The sequence below is a fragment of the Xyrauchen texanus genome, chromosome 32 (genome assembly GCF_025860055.1).
Source record: "Xyrauchen texanus isolate HMW12.3.18 chromosome 32, RBS_HiC_50CHRs, whole genome shotgun sequence".
In the NCBI taxonomy this organism is placed as follows: domain Eukaryota; kingdom Metazoa; phylum Chordata; class Actinopteri; order Cypriniformes; family Catostomidae; genus Xyrauchen; species Xyrauchen texanus.
In genome coordinates, this window is record NC_068307.1 from 27,702,607 (window position 1) to 27,719,688 (window position 17,082).

Here is a 17,082-nt window from a genome sequence, read left to right on the forward strand (position 1 = left end):
AAATTGATCTTTTGAGGATCCAGGTGTCGGCCATCTTGAAAAATGGCCGCCATCTTGAAATTTCAAGTGGCTCGGACAATTTTCTTGTCAAGTGACCCATGGAGACTACTCATGCCAATTTTCACGCTTGTATCATAAACTGAACGATTATATCACTTAGCCGCTCCACTACTTGACCATACCTTGACTATAGAAATGTGGACCTTGACAAAAAATTATTGACTACCCCTGGCTTAGAGACTGCACATAGTTTGTCCAGTGAGGGCATTGTGTGCGTATATTGATCACACTTGTCAAATCAGGCAGTCTGAACTGTTCTTTGTCTGCTTTCAAGACTGCACAAAAGGTTTGGCCGTCTCCAAACTTTGCTCTCACTGGGCCCTTGCACTCATTTAAAACTCACAAGGGAGTTTATTTAGTTTTAAAGCTCATTCTACCAGAATGAGCTTCCTCATGTGTTTGGGCAAATGGTGTATCCCTGGCGGCAAGCTGTGCATTCTCTAACACCTTTGCTAGGTTCTGCAACCTTGATGTTTTGTCCTTCTCTTCCCAGATTCTAACTGCAACGAAGGACTTCCAGTGTTTCACTAACCTGGCTGGCAGTGCTGGGTAGTAACGGATTACATGTAATATTGATTATGTAATCAGATTACAAAAATATTTGTAATTGGATTGAATTACATTTTAAAATACTTGTAATCAATCTAGTTACTTCTTCAGATTACATGATTACATATTAACAAGGCAACAGTGGTAAATTGTTAATCATTAATTGATCATTTTCATATCAATATTATCATATTCTTACCTCAAAGCACAATAGTCTCACAGATGAAAATTTTGAGCATGTGCTCCTTTGACGTTACAACAGTAATATGTGCACCTCAGCTAAGGAACAGGTGATTGACTATTACTAAATATTAAGGGTTAAATGTGTCAGAGTTTTGAGCTGTTAGCTTTGACCCAGCAGTGTCATTGCTGTTCATTTCAGGTTCATTATTATTTGTTCATGTTATGTTTTATGCACTTAAAATGAACTAGATAGATATGTTTTTAGCTGACACATTGAAATTAATTGCTTCAAAATATCTAGTGGATGCTATCTCTAAGGGTGTGTTCACACTAGGCAGGTTTGGTTCTATTAAAACGAACTCTGATTTATATATGAACGCAACATGGACAGATAATATGATGTGATGCCACAGATGCGACCCTAAAATCACGTGATTTGAAAATGTAGAGCGGTAAGAGCGGTGTACGCTACACAAAACAAAATGAGCAGAGGCCAAACATGGAGCAATAAATAGGTCCTTATTAACATTTGGTCCGACGAGCATATTTCCAGTATACTAAAAAAAAAACGCACAAAAATGCTCAAGTGTTCAACATTTTCAGTGATATGTTAAGGGAAAGTGGTTTCAAAAGGAGTGTGGAACAGTGTTGCATAAAAATGAAGAAGTTCTGTCAACAGTACATAAAAGTGCGTGATGCTCTGCGTCAAAGTGGCAGCTCTGGTGAAGAAAAGGATACATTTGTATGGTATGAAGATATGGATAAAATTATTGGCACACATCCGACTTCCATCCCTGTAAATGTCATCGAATCATCTGAAGAGTCCACCGAAACCACTACAGCAGAAATGGACAAAATCTTGGAATTGAACGACATGCAGAAATCATCTAATGCTGACAATGAAGACTCAGGTGAGCATTCAAACCAGTTGCCGATTGTTAGCTAATCAAACAATATGATTTTATCAATATGGTTTGGCAATCGGTATCAGCCCATTATTACGAGAATTTGGTTACTAATATTAGGTGGCAGGTGCGCAGAGGTTGAGTAACGGTACACTTCCCCAGGTCAAAAATATATTTTATATATGTTTTTACTGATGTGTTGCCTGTGTCTCAAAATTTTTTTTTAAACGTGCAAGGCAAAATTCCTTCAGGTCAAAGTGTTTTTTATTTTTATTTATTTGAAATTGTGAGTGAGGTTTGTTTATCTAGAAATATGTATTAATAGACTGAATGTGATTATAACATAATTTGGATATACATGTCTTTGCATAAAAATACAAAAGTATGACTTTTTTTGTTGTAATTTCTCTTCTAAGGGGGGCTGGAATCTACTGAGGACAGTGTAGATTAACAGATGCCAGACAACCAAATGAGTGGAGAAAGCGTGCAATAACAGGACACCCCAAGGGGTCAGGCATGTAAGAGGAAAAGAAGTGTGAGAGTCTTGACATCCAGACCTTCATACATCATCAGAGCAAACTACTGAAGGAGTTTCAAGAATTTGAACGTAATCTTCAACAACAGGAGAGTGCAGCCTTTGAAAAATGGATGAAAGCAAACCAGGAAGCCAAAGAACATAGGTTTCAAGCTTTACAAGCTCAGCAGAAGGCTACCAACACTGTTTTTTTCAGGTAATGGGCACTTTGATAAATGCAGTGTGCCAAGATAAACCAACTGGCCCACCACTGTCCTATCTATACTCACATCCGGGAGCCCAAGTGATGCCTACCCCTTGAGTGTCAGTCCCTCAACACACCGTGACACAAGTTGACCTGTAGCCTCAGCAATCCATTTCACTTGCATGTCATACATTGCCCACTGCACCATCAGCACACCAGCAGCCCCTATGTGAAATGATGCGACCAACACCAGCACCATCCGCAGTCACAAACAGAGGGTGAACAGCCAAGGGCTGATGTTAATGCAATGCCCTCTTTGTCATCTGTGCTACATGAGGCCAAATCTACTCTTTCTACACTTTTTTTATATTTATGCCCTTCTACTAAGATGAAGCTTAAGTTTAAAGTACTCTATTCTGGATTTAGTTAAGGTTTGATGGTCACATGTTAGAGAGTTTCTGTGACTTTCAGGGAAGTTGTTGAAATAGAGCACTTTTAAATTAATTTGAAGAACATACAAATCCTAATCTTTCAGTTTATATTTTTGTGTCTTTCTAAGCTACTCATTCAAAATGTCAGAATATCCAGTATGTTCGACTGTATAGAAGAAACAACAAATGTCAGTTTGCTCTTTAATTTTTTGTACAGAAAACAAACGTTGCAAAGATGAATATTTTTTGTTCTATCTAGTGAGTTACCTTGATGGTAAATGGTCTGAACTTATATATCGCATTTTTAACCTTAGCGCTTTACACTGCATCTCATTCACCCATTCACACACACACACCAATGACAGCAGAGCTGCCATGCAAGGCGAAGGACACTTTGGCATGTGAAGTCGTGTGGGCTGGAATCGAACTGCCAACCCTGCAATTAGTGGCCGACCTGCTCTACCACCTGAGGCACAGCCGCCCCTAAAGTTAATAAAACTTTAAATAGTAAACATTTCATTCAGTAGTTAGGTTGTTTCGAAGTTAAAGAGGATTATAACAAATTGTCAAAAGCAACCCTTTTGAGCAGAATAAAACAATACTGGAAACTTGTTTGTAATTTGTATGAGTCATTAATTTTGTCTTTTTTTTACCTTTGGCTGTACATATTTAGTGTAAAACCTACAGTCTTGACATATATGTACAGAGCGCATCCCTAGTATCATGCCCACCCTGATTGTCTCTGTAAAGTTGATGGTCTTCCTTGTCTTCATTCTCCTCGTGGCAAGCACCATCATATTCTTCATCAAATTGTATTACATCCTCATGATTGATTTCACAAAAATTATGCAAAATGCAGCATGCAGATATTATGGGGCTGATGAGGTTTATAGGAGCATCCCATCTTTTCAAGAGGCATCTCCATCTTGCCTTCAAATGACCAAAGGCCCTCTCAATGGTCATGCAAGCTTAAGCCTGTGATTGAAGTGTGATTGTTGAGGTGTCAACCCTGTGTTGATCTTCCAACTCCAAAAAGATGACCGATTGATTGGAATTCTAAGTTTGTTACCACTCTCCAGAGACAAATTGCAACTCTCTACTCCACATGTAGTGATCTGCGAAACCTGAAGAAGATTAATTGTGCAGAGTAATATTAATTATGCAGAGAAATGTAATGCACATTTTTACAGCATTAAAATAAAAGAAAACACACACATTATATATATATATATATTGGATATATATATATAAATTCAAAGCCATAATACACTTCCATCTGTTTTATCATGCAAGATAAACATTTACCTTGAATTGCAGTGTGTGAGGGATGGCCGGAGAAGGCTGCAGAGGTGCATGAACATTGCTCTTCTCATTCAAAAATTCTCCAACCATAGCTCACCTGTTATCTGAGATGTTCTGCCGCCAAACACAGGATGGTGGCAACACACAGATACTCTTTTGGGGGTGAATAATTATAGCAAATATATTTGACCAAAGATGTAAAGCACGAAGATGAAGTGAACCAAAGTTTAGTTTATTTACAAGATGAGTGAAATCCAATTACCATAAATCCAAACGTGAAACAAAACAAACTTGAAAACAAAACAAACATAAACGACTTGACTTTGACTTGAAATAACCATGAAATGACATTACATCAACAATACTCGACAAAAGGACAATGGCAACATGAGGGCTTAAATACATGACAAGGGGGAGCATAAACCAATGAACAAACAGAGCTCTAAACAAGATAATTAAACAATAAGCCAATGAAAACAAGACACATGAACATGGAGGGAAAACAGGACATCACATGACAAGGAAACAGGAACTTAACTTTTCAAAATAAAAGACATGGAAAACAGGAACTAACAGAATAAACATGACATATCCCCCTTCTAAGGGGTGGCTCCCGACACCCCAACTCATGAACAAAAACACATAAAACATGACAGAATAAACATGACATATCCCCCTTCTAAGGGGTGGCTCCCGACACCCCAACTCATGAACAAAAACACATAAAACATGACATAAGTCCAGAGTTCTGTAGGGAGCTAGGGGAAGGGGGTCTTGAGGCATGGTCTGGCATGACAGGGTGTGGAGCATTGGATCAAGGTGGAGCCATGAGAGTCTCGAGGGGCAGAGCCGATGTGGCCGAGGACCAAGTTGGAGTAGGGGCTGGCCTGGACCGTGGAGCAGAGGTGGGCCTGGACCATGGGGCTGAGGCATGGCTGTGACATGGCCTGGAGCCAACTCTGACGTGGCTCTGACATGGCCTGGAGCCGACTCCGACTTGGCTCTGACATGGCCTGGAGCCGACTCTGACGTAGAAAGAAACTCTGGAATGACTTCTATGGTTGTGGGTGTGAACAGAGTCTTGGGAGCCATCTCTGTGGCTATGGACACAGTCTTGGGAACGTCCTCTGTGGTTGTGATCATGGGTTTAGACTCAGAGACGAAATCCCTTCTCCTACTCCTCCTCCTCCTCGAGGACAAAGTTGGAGGTGCAGGCTCTGGGACAGATGAGGCTGGCAATGTTGATTGTGGCAGACATGGGCGCTGGAATGCTGGCTCGGTGGCGGCCATGACGTGGAACGCCATGATCGTTGTCCACCACCCCCACGGTGAGCGTAGAACCAGTAATCCAAGGGCCAAGGCCGATATACTGAACCAAGCTGAGGGAACTGCGACTGCCGGGCATCAAAGAGGAGATTGGCTCTTTCAGTCCAAAATGGAAACAGTCCTTGTGGGCAACCTCATTAAAATCCACCTGGCAGGCCTGATCGTAAAAGTCCTATACATAATTCTCCAGGGGACAATTCCCCTGACATAGGCATAGGAGCTGTTCTGCTGGGTTCATTATGGTGGTCGAGTATTCTGTAACGTTTCTGGCAGGCAGGACTCAGGAGCAGACGAAGACGATGATGAAGTGAACACAAGTGCAGTTTATTTACAAGATGAGTGAAATCCAATAACCATAAATTCAAATGTGAAACAAAACATACACATAAACTTGACTAAACTTGAAAACCAATCAAACATAAACAACCATGAAACGACATCACATCAACAATACTCGACAAAGGACAATGGCAAACATGAGGGCTTAAATACATGACATGGGGGAACATAAACCAATGAAAAAACAGAACTCTAAATAAGATAATTAAACAATAAACCAATGAAAACAAGACAAATTAACATGGAGGGAAAACAAGACATCACATGTCTAGGAAACAGGAACTTAACTTCTCAAAATAAAGACATGACATGAACATTCTGAATTATAATAAAAAAGTTATAGATGGTCTAAAATAAGATTTTTTAATAAAGCAGCATAGAACAATCAACACTTCTACACTTCTTTACTCATTCATCCATTAATTCATTTCACAACTGAAAGTCCACTTTCTAACCTGCTCATTTATTTTGCCTGGCTAGAATGTAATTTACACAGATCAAAGTAGCAAAGCACAATTGATACTAAACATTAAAAACAGCATCTTTCATCACCAAACCTATGTGTATTTTTTATTTTTTTTTTCATTCATTTAACTAGGGTAAGTAAAAACAATCTTGCACCTTGTTTTTGGAATAGACGATGGATTGATTGTCATTCATGTAATGTTTAATGCACTTTTTCAAAATGTCATAAGTAGCTCTTTTTGTGAGGCTTTTTTGTTAGTAATGAAGAATGGAATACATTTTCTTCCTCTTTGTACTTTTATGTAAAAAATTATTAACACACTCAAATGCATCAAAAAAAAATAATTTGGTTAAAAGTAATCCAGAAGTAAACAGATTACCCCCCAAATGTAATCTATGAGATTATGATACTGATTGCATTTTTCGTATCTGTAATCAGTACCTGATGACATTTTTCACAAGTAATCCATCCAGCACTGCTGGCTGGCTAGTGTTCATTGCTACACTTCTGTAAACCAAGAATAGAAAGCTAAGGCTGCATTGTGCCTAACATCTGTGTACCTCAGCATAAATCAAGATTAATCAGGCCAGGCTATTGTTTTTCAGTCCTTAACTGTCCAGTTTGGGTGAGCCTGTGCCCACTGCAGCCTCAGCTTTCAGTTATTGAAAGAAGTGGAACTTAAACTGCCTAGCCAAATAAAAATATTTAATTGGACTGCATTTAGCGTTGATTACAGCAAGCATTCGTCGTGGCATTTTTTCAACAACCTTATGCAACGTCACAAAATTTATTTCCATCCAGAGTTGCATTCATTTTTGCCTAATATCATGTATTGATGACGGGAGAGTCTAACCACTTCATAAAGTCTTCTCCAGCACATTACAAAGACTTTCAATGGGATTAAGGACTCTGCTGTGGCCAATTAATGTGTGAAAAGGATTCCTCAGGTTTCTGGAACTAATCTTTCTAAATCTGAGCCCAAAGAATCTTGGCATTATTGTCCTGGAATAAGCTTGTGCCATCAGGTAAGAAACAATCCTTTGATGGGATAACCTGGTCATTCAGTAAATTCAGGTAGTTAGCTTCATTTTATTTTCCTCATAACGTTGCTGAGCCTAGACCTGAGCAATTGAAGCAACCCCAGATCATAACACTGACTCCAGAGGCTTGTACAGTGGGCACTATGCATGACGGGTGCATCGCTTCATGCACTTCCCGTCGTACTCTTGATGTGCCCATCACTTTGGAATAGGGTAAATCTGGACTCATCAGACCACATGACCCTTTTCCATTGCCCCACAGTTCATTCTTTATGCTAACTAGCAAATTGAAGTAATTTTTTCCCAATTAGCCTCACTAACAAAGTGACTTTCTCATGGCCACACAGCTGTTTAGTCCCAATCCTGTAAGTTCTCGTCACATTGTGCATGTGAAATGCTCTTACTTTCACTTTTAAACATGACTGTAAGTTCAACTGTCGATTTTTTACGATGTGACTTCAAGCGTTTTAGTGATCTCCTCCATCATTGAAGATTATATTCTGACCACATTTCTTCTATGAATCTGACGGTAACAACAGTAACATCTGTGGAAAAAATTAACACTCATTTTTTATATGGCTCAATTGAAATATTCTGACAGTGAGTTTTTGTAGTTGAGTTTTTGCGGATTCCTTTCATCAGGCTCCTACCGATTAAACTACAGTCATCTTACAAGGCAAACAAAACAACTTACATTTTCCTACAATCAGGGAGCATTACAAGAGAACACATTTTATACAGTTGGAAATCTGATAGCTTGTTAATAATTATGTAAATTTACCATAGAGCAAAAAATATTTTTGGTATTATTATTTATTATTATTATTATGATATTATATAGTCCTTCCATAATATCCATAGTTTTAACAATGATATTTGTAATAAGTCCATGGTAACCAAAGGTAAAACCATTCATGGCTCCTCGCTTCCATAATTAGAAACTATGGTATAGTTACCATAAAACGAACTAGTTAATAAAGTACAGTTAGTGTTACTACAGCAAATTGATGGTAAATTCCTGCGGGTTGTGTGGGTCCTAATGCCCCAGTATAGTGATGGGGACACTATACTGTAAAAAGTCACTGTCCTTTGGATGAGATATTAAACTAAGGTCCTGACTCTTAGTTCTTGGTCATTAAAAATCCTGAATTTGCCTCATTGGCCCTCATCAATCATGGCTTCCTAATAATTCCCATCCATTAATTGGCTCTATAGTTATTACTCCACTCTCTCCTCTCCACCAATAGCTGGTGTGTTGTGAGTGTACTGGTGCACTATGGCTGCTGTTGTCCAGGTGGATACTGCACACTGGTGGTGGTTGTGGAGAGTTCACTGTGTAAAGTGCTTTGAGTGTAGTGTCAGAGAAACGCTATATTCATTACAATTTCTAATAAAAAATCCTCCTTGAGCAGCAATGACAGCTTTGCATATCCCTGGCAGTCAGTTTGTCCAGATACTTGGTTGACATTTCACCCCCACGCTTCCTGTAGCACATGCCATAGATGTGGCTGTCTTGTTGGCTAAGATTCATAGCAGTCTTTTCCAATTAACATTTGTTCAATGTCTGTTTCTTTGCCCACTTGAAACTTTTCTTTTTGTTTTTCAGTTCAAAAGTGGATTTTTCTTTGCAACTCTTCCAATAAGTCCTGCACCCCTGAATCTTCTCTTTACTGTTGTACATGAAACTGGTGTTGAGCGGGTAGAATTCAATGTAGCTGTCAGCTTTCTCAAACTAGAAACTCTGATGTACTTATCCTCTTGTTTAGTTGTACATCTGGCCTTCCAGATTTCTTCATATCCTTGTTAGAGCCAGTTGTCCCTTGTTTTTGAAGACTGTAATGTACACCTTTGTATGAAATCTTCAGTTTTTTGGCAATTTCAAGCATTGTATAGCCTTCATTCCTCAAGACAACGATTGACTGATGAGTTTCTAGAGAACGCTGTTTCTTTTTTTGCCTATTGCATACTTTGGCAACTCGAACACAAACACAAAGACAATGTTAAGCTTCATTTAACTAACCAAAAAGCTTTCAACTGTGTTTGGCATAATGGCAAGTGATTTTGTAGTACCAAATTAGCAATTTAGCATGATTACTCAAGGGTAAGGGGTTGGAGTGATGGCTGCTGGAAATGGGGCCTGTCTAGATTTGATCAAAAATGACTTTTTTTTAAATGGTGATGGTGCTGTTTTTTTATATCAGTAATGTCCTGACTATACTTTGTGATTAGTTGAATGCCACTTTGGTGAATTAAAGTACCAATTTCCTTCCAAAACAGCTAAATTATTCCAAAATTTTGGCCAACAGTGTATATTTAAGCAATATCACACGAGCAAAAGTGTGATATGGCCCTACCTGCGGCCGAATCACAGCAGTGCTGATTTAGGGCCATACTGCATGATTGCAAGTGTGATACTGCTTATATACAACAGTTCAATGAACAAGTATATTTAAAAAATGTAGGAAAAACTGAGTACGGTCACAAAAAAAGCATTTATCCAAGGAACTACTTTCTTACGTGATGGATCAGAATCTGACATTGCTGGTTCAAACCAAATGATGCCTCTAAGCCTCCAAAAACATAACTTCAGAACTACTAGTATCACAGTTGGGCTTTTTCTAACAAGTTATTGGAGAAACAAGGGTATGTGTGTGTGTGTGTGTGTGTGTGTGTGTGTGTGTGTGTGTGTGTGTGTGTGTGTGTGTGTGTGTGTGTGTGTGTGTGTGTGTGTGTGTGTGTGTGTGTGTGTGTGTGTGTGTGCGCGTGTTTTTGTGATTTACGAGGACAATTTTGTAAGTTACAAACTGGTAATTACAAGGTTATTATGCTATAAATGTGATTTATGAGGACATTTGTAGTGTCCCCATAATTCAAATCGCTTAAAAATCATACTAAACAATGTTTTATTGAAAATGTAAAACTGCAGAAGTTTTTCTGTGAGGGTTAGGTTTAGGGGTTGTGTTAGGTTTAGAGGATAGAATCTATAGTTTATACAGTATAAAAGTCATTATGTCTATGGAAAGTCCTCATAATGATAGGTAGACCAACATGTGTGTGTGTGTGTGTGTGTGTGTGTGTGTGTGTGTGTGTGTGTGTGTGTGTGTGTGTGTGAGAGAGAGAGAGAGACAGAGAGAGGGAGGGAGAGATGGAGCGTGTACGATCACCTTTTGATGATGCTGTAGTCTATTAGTCGGCTTTCAGAAGATAATGTAATTTTGGTTATTTCTCAGTGGAAAAATAGTCATCCAAGTGGGGGTATTCCTCCCTATTTCATGGTTGTCGGCAAGCAAGAGTCATTCTTTATAGCAGGGGTGCCCACACTTTTTTGCTTGATGATCTACTTTTAAATGACTAGCTCAATAAGATCTATCAACTAAAAAAAACTGTTTCATTTAAAAAAAATAAATAAAAAATGCTTGTTGGGACTACTGCATGTATCCCTACATGGAATTCATCTTCAAGTTAATAAAAAAAAAATATATAATTTTCAATGTTGTTATCATCCAGTTTTAACACTAAACCAAAAACACCTACAGCACAATAGATTACAATAGACAGGGCATTTACTGATGAATTGTACTGAATGGAATCAGACAGTTTTGCATAATCAGGGCAGTAGCTGCTGGTAGCTAGTCTCAAACACTGCTAGCTTTGCAATTTCTTACTCTGTTCTCAGAAGCCCTTGGAGGGCGCGAACCTAGTTGTCATGGCAACTGAATAAACAAAAATCTCGCCTGGTCAAAATTTACTCGTCAAGTTCAAGTCATACAGAAACTAAAAGAAGGAAAGACATTATATTTATTTTTATAAAAATGTAAAGAAAGCACATTTAAATTTTGTGCGATCTACCAGCATTGCCTTTGCGATCGACTGGTAGATCGCGATCGACGTATTGGGCACCCCTGCTCTATAGAAACTACAATCTCCTCCGCTGGTGTGATGGTGTGAGACTATCAGCACTCATGGAATGTCTCTTGTCCAATCAGATTCGAGGACTGGAACAAACCAGTGTGTGTGTGTGTGTGTGTGTGTGTATACCGGTCAAAAGTTTTGAAACACTTACTCATTCTTTATTATATTTTTTTTTTCTTCACATTTTAGAATAATAGTAAAGTCGTCAAACCTATGGAATAACATAAATGGAACTATGGGAATTATGTTGTGACTAAACAAAATCCTGTTTAGCATCTTCAAAGTAGTCACCCTTTGCCTAGAATTTGCAGACATGTACTCTGGACATTTTCTCAACTAACATAGGAGTTCCCATCTATGTCGGGCACTTATTGGCTGCTTTATTATTTGGTCCAATTTATCAATTTCAAAATCTTTTTTAATATTATTATTACATTTTAGTTTTATAATGAAAAAATGTATGTGGTGGCACAATTATATTTTTGTCTATAAAACTAATTTCAAACATTTAAGCATACGCCTTCAGATCAAAAGATTTCTAAGATTGTGAGAATCATTTTCAAAACTTTTGACCAGTAGTATACACACACACATATACACACAAACATACACACTGGTGGCCAAACATTTTGAATTATGTACAGATTTTGCAGTTTTGGAATGAAATTGGTACTTTAATTCACTAAAGTGGCATTCAACTGATCACAAAGTATGGTCAGGTCATTACTAATGTAAAAAAACAGCACCATCACTATTTGAAGTCCTTTTTGATCAAATATAGAGAGGCCCCATTTCCAGCAGCCATCATTCCAACACCTTAGAGAAAAGGGGAGAAAATTAATTAAAAGCCTTTTTTATAATAATTTGCCAAATAGAAACAGCTTTCTCTAGAAACTCATCAGTCAATAATTGTTTTGAGGAATGAAGGCTATAAAATGCTTGAAATTGCCAAAAAACTGAAGATTTAATACAAAAGTGTACACTACAGTCTTCCAAGACAAAGGACTTGCTCTAACAAGGACAGAAAGAGATGTGGAAAGCCCAGATGTACAATTAAACAAGAGGATAAGTACTTCAGAGTTTCTAGTTTGAGAAATAGATGCCTCACATGGCCTCAGCTGATGGCTTCATTGAATTATACCCGCTCAACACTAGTTTCATGTACAACAGTAAAAAGAAGACTCAGGGGTGCAGTCCTTTTTGGAAGAATTGTAAAGAACTTTTGAAACAGAAAAACAAAAAAGGTTAGAGTGGGCAAAGAAACAGACATTGGACAACAGATAAGTGGAAAAGAGTGATATGGATCTTAAGCCCATTGAGCTTTTGTGGGATCAGCTAGACTGTAAGGTAAACACCTATGCCAAGTTCTACAGGAAGTGTGGGGTGAAATGTCACCTTAGTATCTGGACAAACTAACAGCTAGAATGCAAAGGATCTGAAAAGCTGTCATTGCTGCACATGAAGGATTTTTTTTATGAGAACTCTTTGAAGTAGTTTAAGAAATATTCAAATAGTAATTTTTCAAGTTATTAATGTCCTGACTATACATTGTGATCAGTTGATTGACACTTTGGTGAATAAAAGTACCAATTTCTTTCCATAAGAGCAATATCTGTACATTATTCCAAACTTTTGGCCAAGAAAAATATTAGTTTCATAAATTTTTCGTACAATAAATTTGGTTTGTTTGATAAACATGGTTGAAAGTTTGAGCCTGCGATTTGTGGTCAAATGGAGAGAATGGAATGAGATTATTTACTTGTCTTCCTGCTATGCTGTAGAAAGGGTCTATATGATACCAGCATTTGATGTGTTGAAAAATACAGTATGTAAATTAGTTTATAGCTTATATAATATATCTAACAATTCTCTCTCCAAAGAACAAGGAGTTTGTGCAAGACACAACTGTGTTCTGAGAGAGATTTTGGTAATGGAATGCTGACTTTAAATATCCATGTTGCTCTTCTGCGCATGATATTAATGATGTTATGTGTTTGGCTGCAGGTGGTGGGCTCTTCAATGCAGCTCATTGGGGAACATCAGGTGGAGCAGCTGATATCTGCAATTGTCCTGGCCAAGATGAACCAAGAAGAAAGCCGCACCACAGCTCGTCCCCCACAAAGACCTCCAACCACTCTACAAGCTGCACAGGTACACTCATCAAACATAGAGGTAAAAGGACTATCATGCTAAAAAGGTGTGGTTGTACATTCATACTCAAGCACAATATCTATTCTCAAATCTAATGCAGCTGACATACACTACCAATCAACAGTTTGAACACAACTACTACTACTTTATTATTGCAATTTTCCACCTTTTAGAATAACAGTAAAGCCATCAAAACTATAATATCACTCAAGTGGAAATATGGGAATTATGTAGTGACAAAAACATGGTAAACATCTTGTTTCTGAGATTTTTAAAGAAATTACCTCAATCATTGCCCAAAAGTCATTACAAGCATTTAAGCATATGGTTTTTAGGTTCAAGAGAAACATGACTTCAAAACCAAACTATGTTGAAATACCCTAAACTTACAGAAAATAGCCCAAATTGTGTCTTGTTTTATCATGTATAACACGCTCAGGACTGTTTAAAAGGAGTTCTTGAATATCTTTTCTAGTAATTACATTTTAGGGTCTTCAATTTTCTCCTGGTCAATTTCATGCACAATCGCTTTCATAAAAATAGTAAAGTGAGTTGCTCACTATGATTTTACTTCTTGTACACTGGTTCACAAGTTTTTTGTGTGAACTAAGTGCCCCCTGGTGTGGAGTCAACAGAACTGCTGCACACTACATGCAACCAAAATTGAGACTTGAATGCCCTGTAAAACTGATAAACAATTGAGTTTGTTTATGTATATCTACAGAGCACTGCCATAAAGGAAAGCCTCCCAGACCTCAACAAGACCCCTGGCCAACAGCCCCCTCCACAAGGTTGTTTACAGTACATTCTTGACTGTAATGGAGTAGCAGTTGGACCAAAACAGGAAAAATTATTTCAGCTGCCACAAATCCAGTTAATCTGTTCAACCCATAATAACGAGAAATCTTAGTTCACTTGGTGCTGGTTAATTTAGAGAAAGATGCAGTAGATTAGAACATGTGGTCTTTAGAATCTGTCTCGACTGTGTTGTTCACACTTATGCAGTGTGTACTTGTACTGTCCCCATTTCTGTCATTGTTTGCTTTTGATGGCTGCCTTAGTTTTCTTGTTAGTCGTGTGGTTTTCAGGGTTGTCATTATCAGCTAAAGAACAGTTCTATTTGTGCCTATGCAAAGTCAAGTGCTATGGAGTGGTTAATATGTTCTATAAAAGATTGTTGATCTTTTTGTACTACTTTAACTCAAAGGGTTAGTTAACCCAAAAAATGACAGTTCTGTTACCATTTACTGACACCCATATTGTTCTTCTGTGGAACACAACAGGAGATGTTACTGCAGGCAGAATGAAAGCCACAGTCACCATTCACTTGAATAAGAAAAGTGCAAAAAAAAGTGAATTATGACTGAGGCTGCCTAAGTCATATGGGTTTGATACAACATATGTGTGTGTAAATTATGACAATGTTTATTTTGTGGGTTAAATAACCTTTTAGTTTCAGTCTGTGACGTTATATCGTCAAGTAGTTAGTCTAGTAGAAGTCTGTAATCGTGTAGTAGACAGATATTTCCTTACTTTCTAATGTGTACTTTGTGTGGTGGTGATGATGTTGTTGATGGTGTTTTTTATGTAGTGTTTGTGCATGAATGATGTAGAAGCAAGATTGCCATTATAAGTCCATGTACATTCTGAATACACAAATTTCGTGTCCAGTTACTTTTAAAAAGGATGAGTTTTTCTAGTTTTCCAGCATGATTTCTAAAGACTTAATGGCAGATTGAGTGTTCATATGTTGGAATTTTGTACTGCTGCAATTATTTAAAGATTTCTTAAGGAGTTTCCCAAAGGATTCCAAGAAGATTTACTTTTAACCTGTTGAACTAAACAGATAACCATTCAATATCTGGCTGATGAGTCTGACCAAAGACATTTTAAACTGAGTGGCCATTGCATTTCAAACATAAGCCAGTCGATTTTATAATCAAGTTTAACAAACATTTCAAAATAGCAAGCTAGATTTTAAAGATATATATTTGGGCTATATCGTTCTGAACAAAATTAAACTTCTTGTGGAGGAATAATCTAATAAAATCTCATTTATAAACACTACCACCAAAAGTTTTGAAACACTTATTCTTTATTATAATTGTGGTTTTTTTTTTTTTCAGATTTTAGAATAATAGTAAAGTCATCAAAACAATAGAATAACATAAATGGAACTATGGGCATTATGTTAAAATCCATAATAAATCAAACGTGTGTTATATTTTAGCATCTTCAAAGTAGTCACCCTTTGCCTAGAATTTGCAGACATGTACTCTTGACAACTTCTTGAGGTATCACCCTGGGATGCTTTATAAACAGTATTGAAGGAGTTCCCATCTATGTCGGGCACTTATAAACAAACACCTCCCGATTAAAAGATTTTTAAGATCATGAGAAACATTTCAGTCAAGTGTTTCAATACTTTTGACCAGTAGTATATATATATATATATATATATATATATATATATATATATATATATATATATATATATATACACACTACAACATTTTTTTATTTTTTTTATGAAAATTAAGCCTAGTTTTAGGGCTATTAAGACATTTAACATTTGAATTATTTTCATGGCAATTACATTATATTACACTGCAACAAAATCTTAAGGTCTCAATGTAGTTTCTTCTTCTTTGTCATCAATTTCTTTTGATTTTAATTTTAGGGTAAAGTGTGACCTGGACATATTTTCGTGAAACTGACCCAAATATATTGCAAACTAAATAAGTTAAGCTAAGATAAGCAAGAACACTTTTTTTGTGAATCTCTTACTATAATATTGACCGTTAAAAGATTATTTTAGGTTTTTCTCTTAGCCATTATCTGTGCTACAATAATGCAATGCAATTATGTAGTATTATTCCTGAGAACTATTTTATAGGTTCTGCTTTTTAGCCATTTAACTGCTTTTATGCAAAGACATTGAGCTAAATAAGCATACAGTCAGGTCCATAAATATTGGGATATCGACACAATTCTAATCTTTTTGGCTCTATACACCACCACAATGGATTTGAAATGAGTCGAACAAGATGTGCTTTAACTGCAGACTTTCTGCTTTAATTTGAGGGTATTTACATCCAAATCAAGTGAACGGTGTAGGAATTACAACAGTTTGTATATGTGCCTCCCACTTTTTAAGGGACCAAAAGTAATGGGACAATTGGCTGCTCAGCTGTTCCATGGCCAGGTGTGTGTTATTCCCTCATTATCCCATTTACAAGGAGCAGATAAAAGGTCCATAGTTCATTTCAAGTGTGCTATTTGCATTTGGAATCTGTTGCTGTCAACTCTCAATATGAGATCCAAAGAGCTGTCACTATCAGTGAAGCAAGCCATCATTAGGCTGAAAAATCAAAACAAACCCATCAGAGAGATAGCAAAAACATTAGGTGTGGCCAAATCAACTGTTTGGAACATTCTTAAAAAGAAAGAACGCACCGGTGAGCTCAGCAACACCAAAAGTCCCGGAAGACTACGGAAAACAACTGTGGTGGATGACCGAAGAATTATTTCCCTGGTGAAGAAAACACCCTTCACAACAGTTGGCCAGATCAAGAACACTTTCCAGGAGGTAGGTGTATGTGTGTCAAAGTCAACAATCAAGAGAAGACTTCACCAGAGTGAATACAGAGGGTTCACCACAAGATGTAAACCATTGATGAGCCTGAAAAACAGGAAGAC

At 37.4% G+C, this 17,082-nt stretch overlaps 1 pseudogene; it reads left to right on the forward strand.

Annotated features, from left to right (window-relative positions):
- The window catches only part of LOC127625982 (synapsin-2-like), an 87,151-nt pseudogene that overhangs the window by 59,365 nt on the left and 10,704 nt on the right, over nucleotides 1–17,082 (forward strand).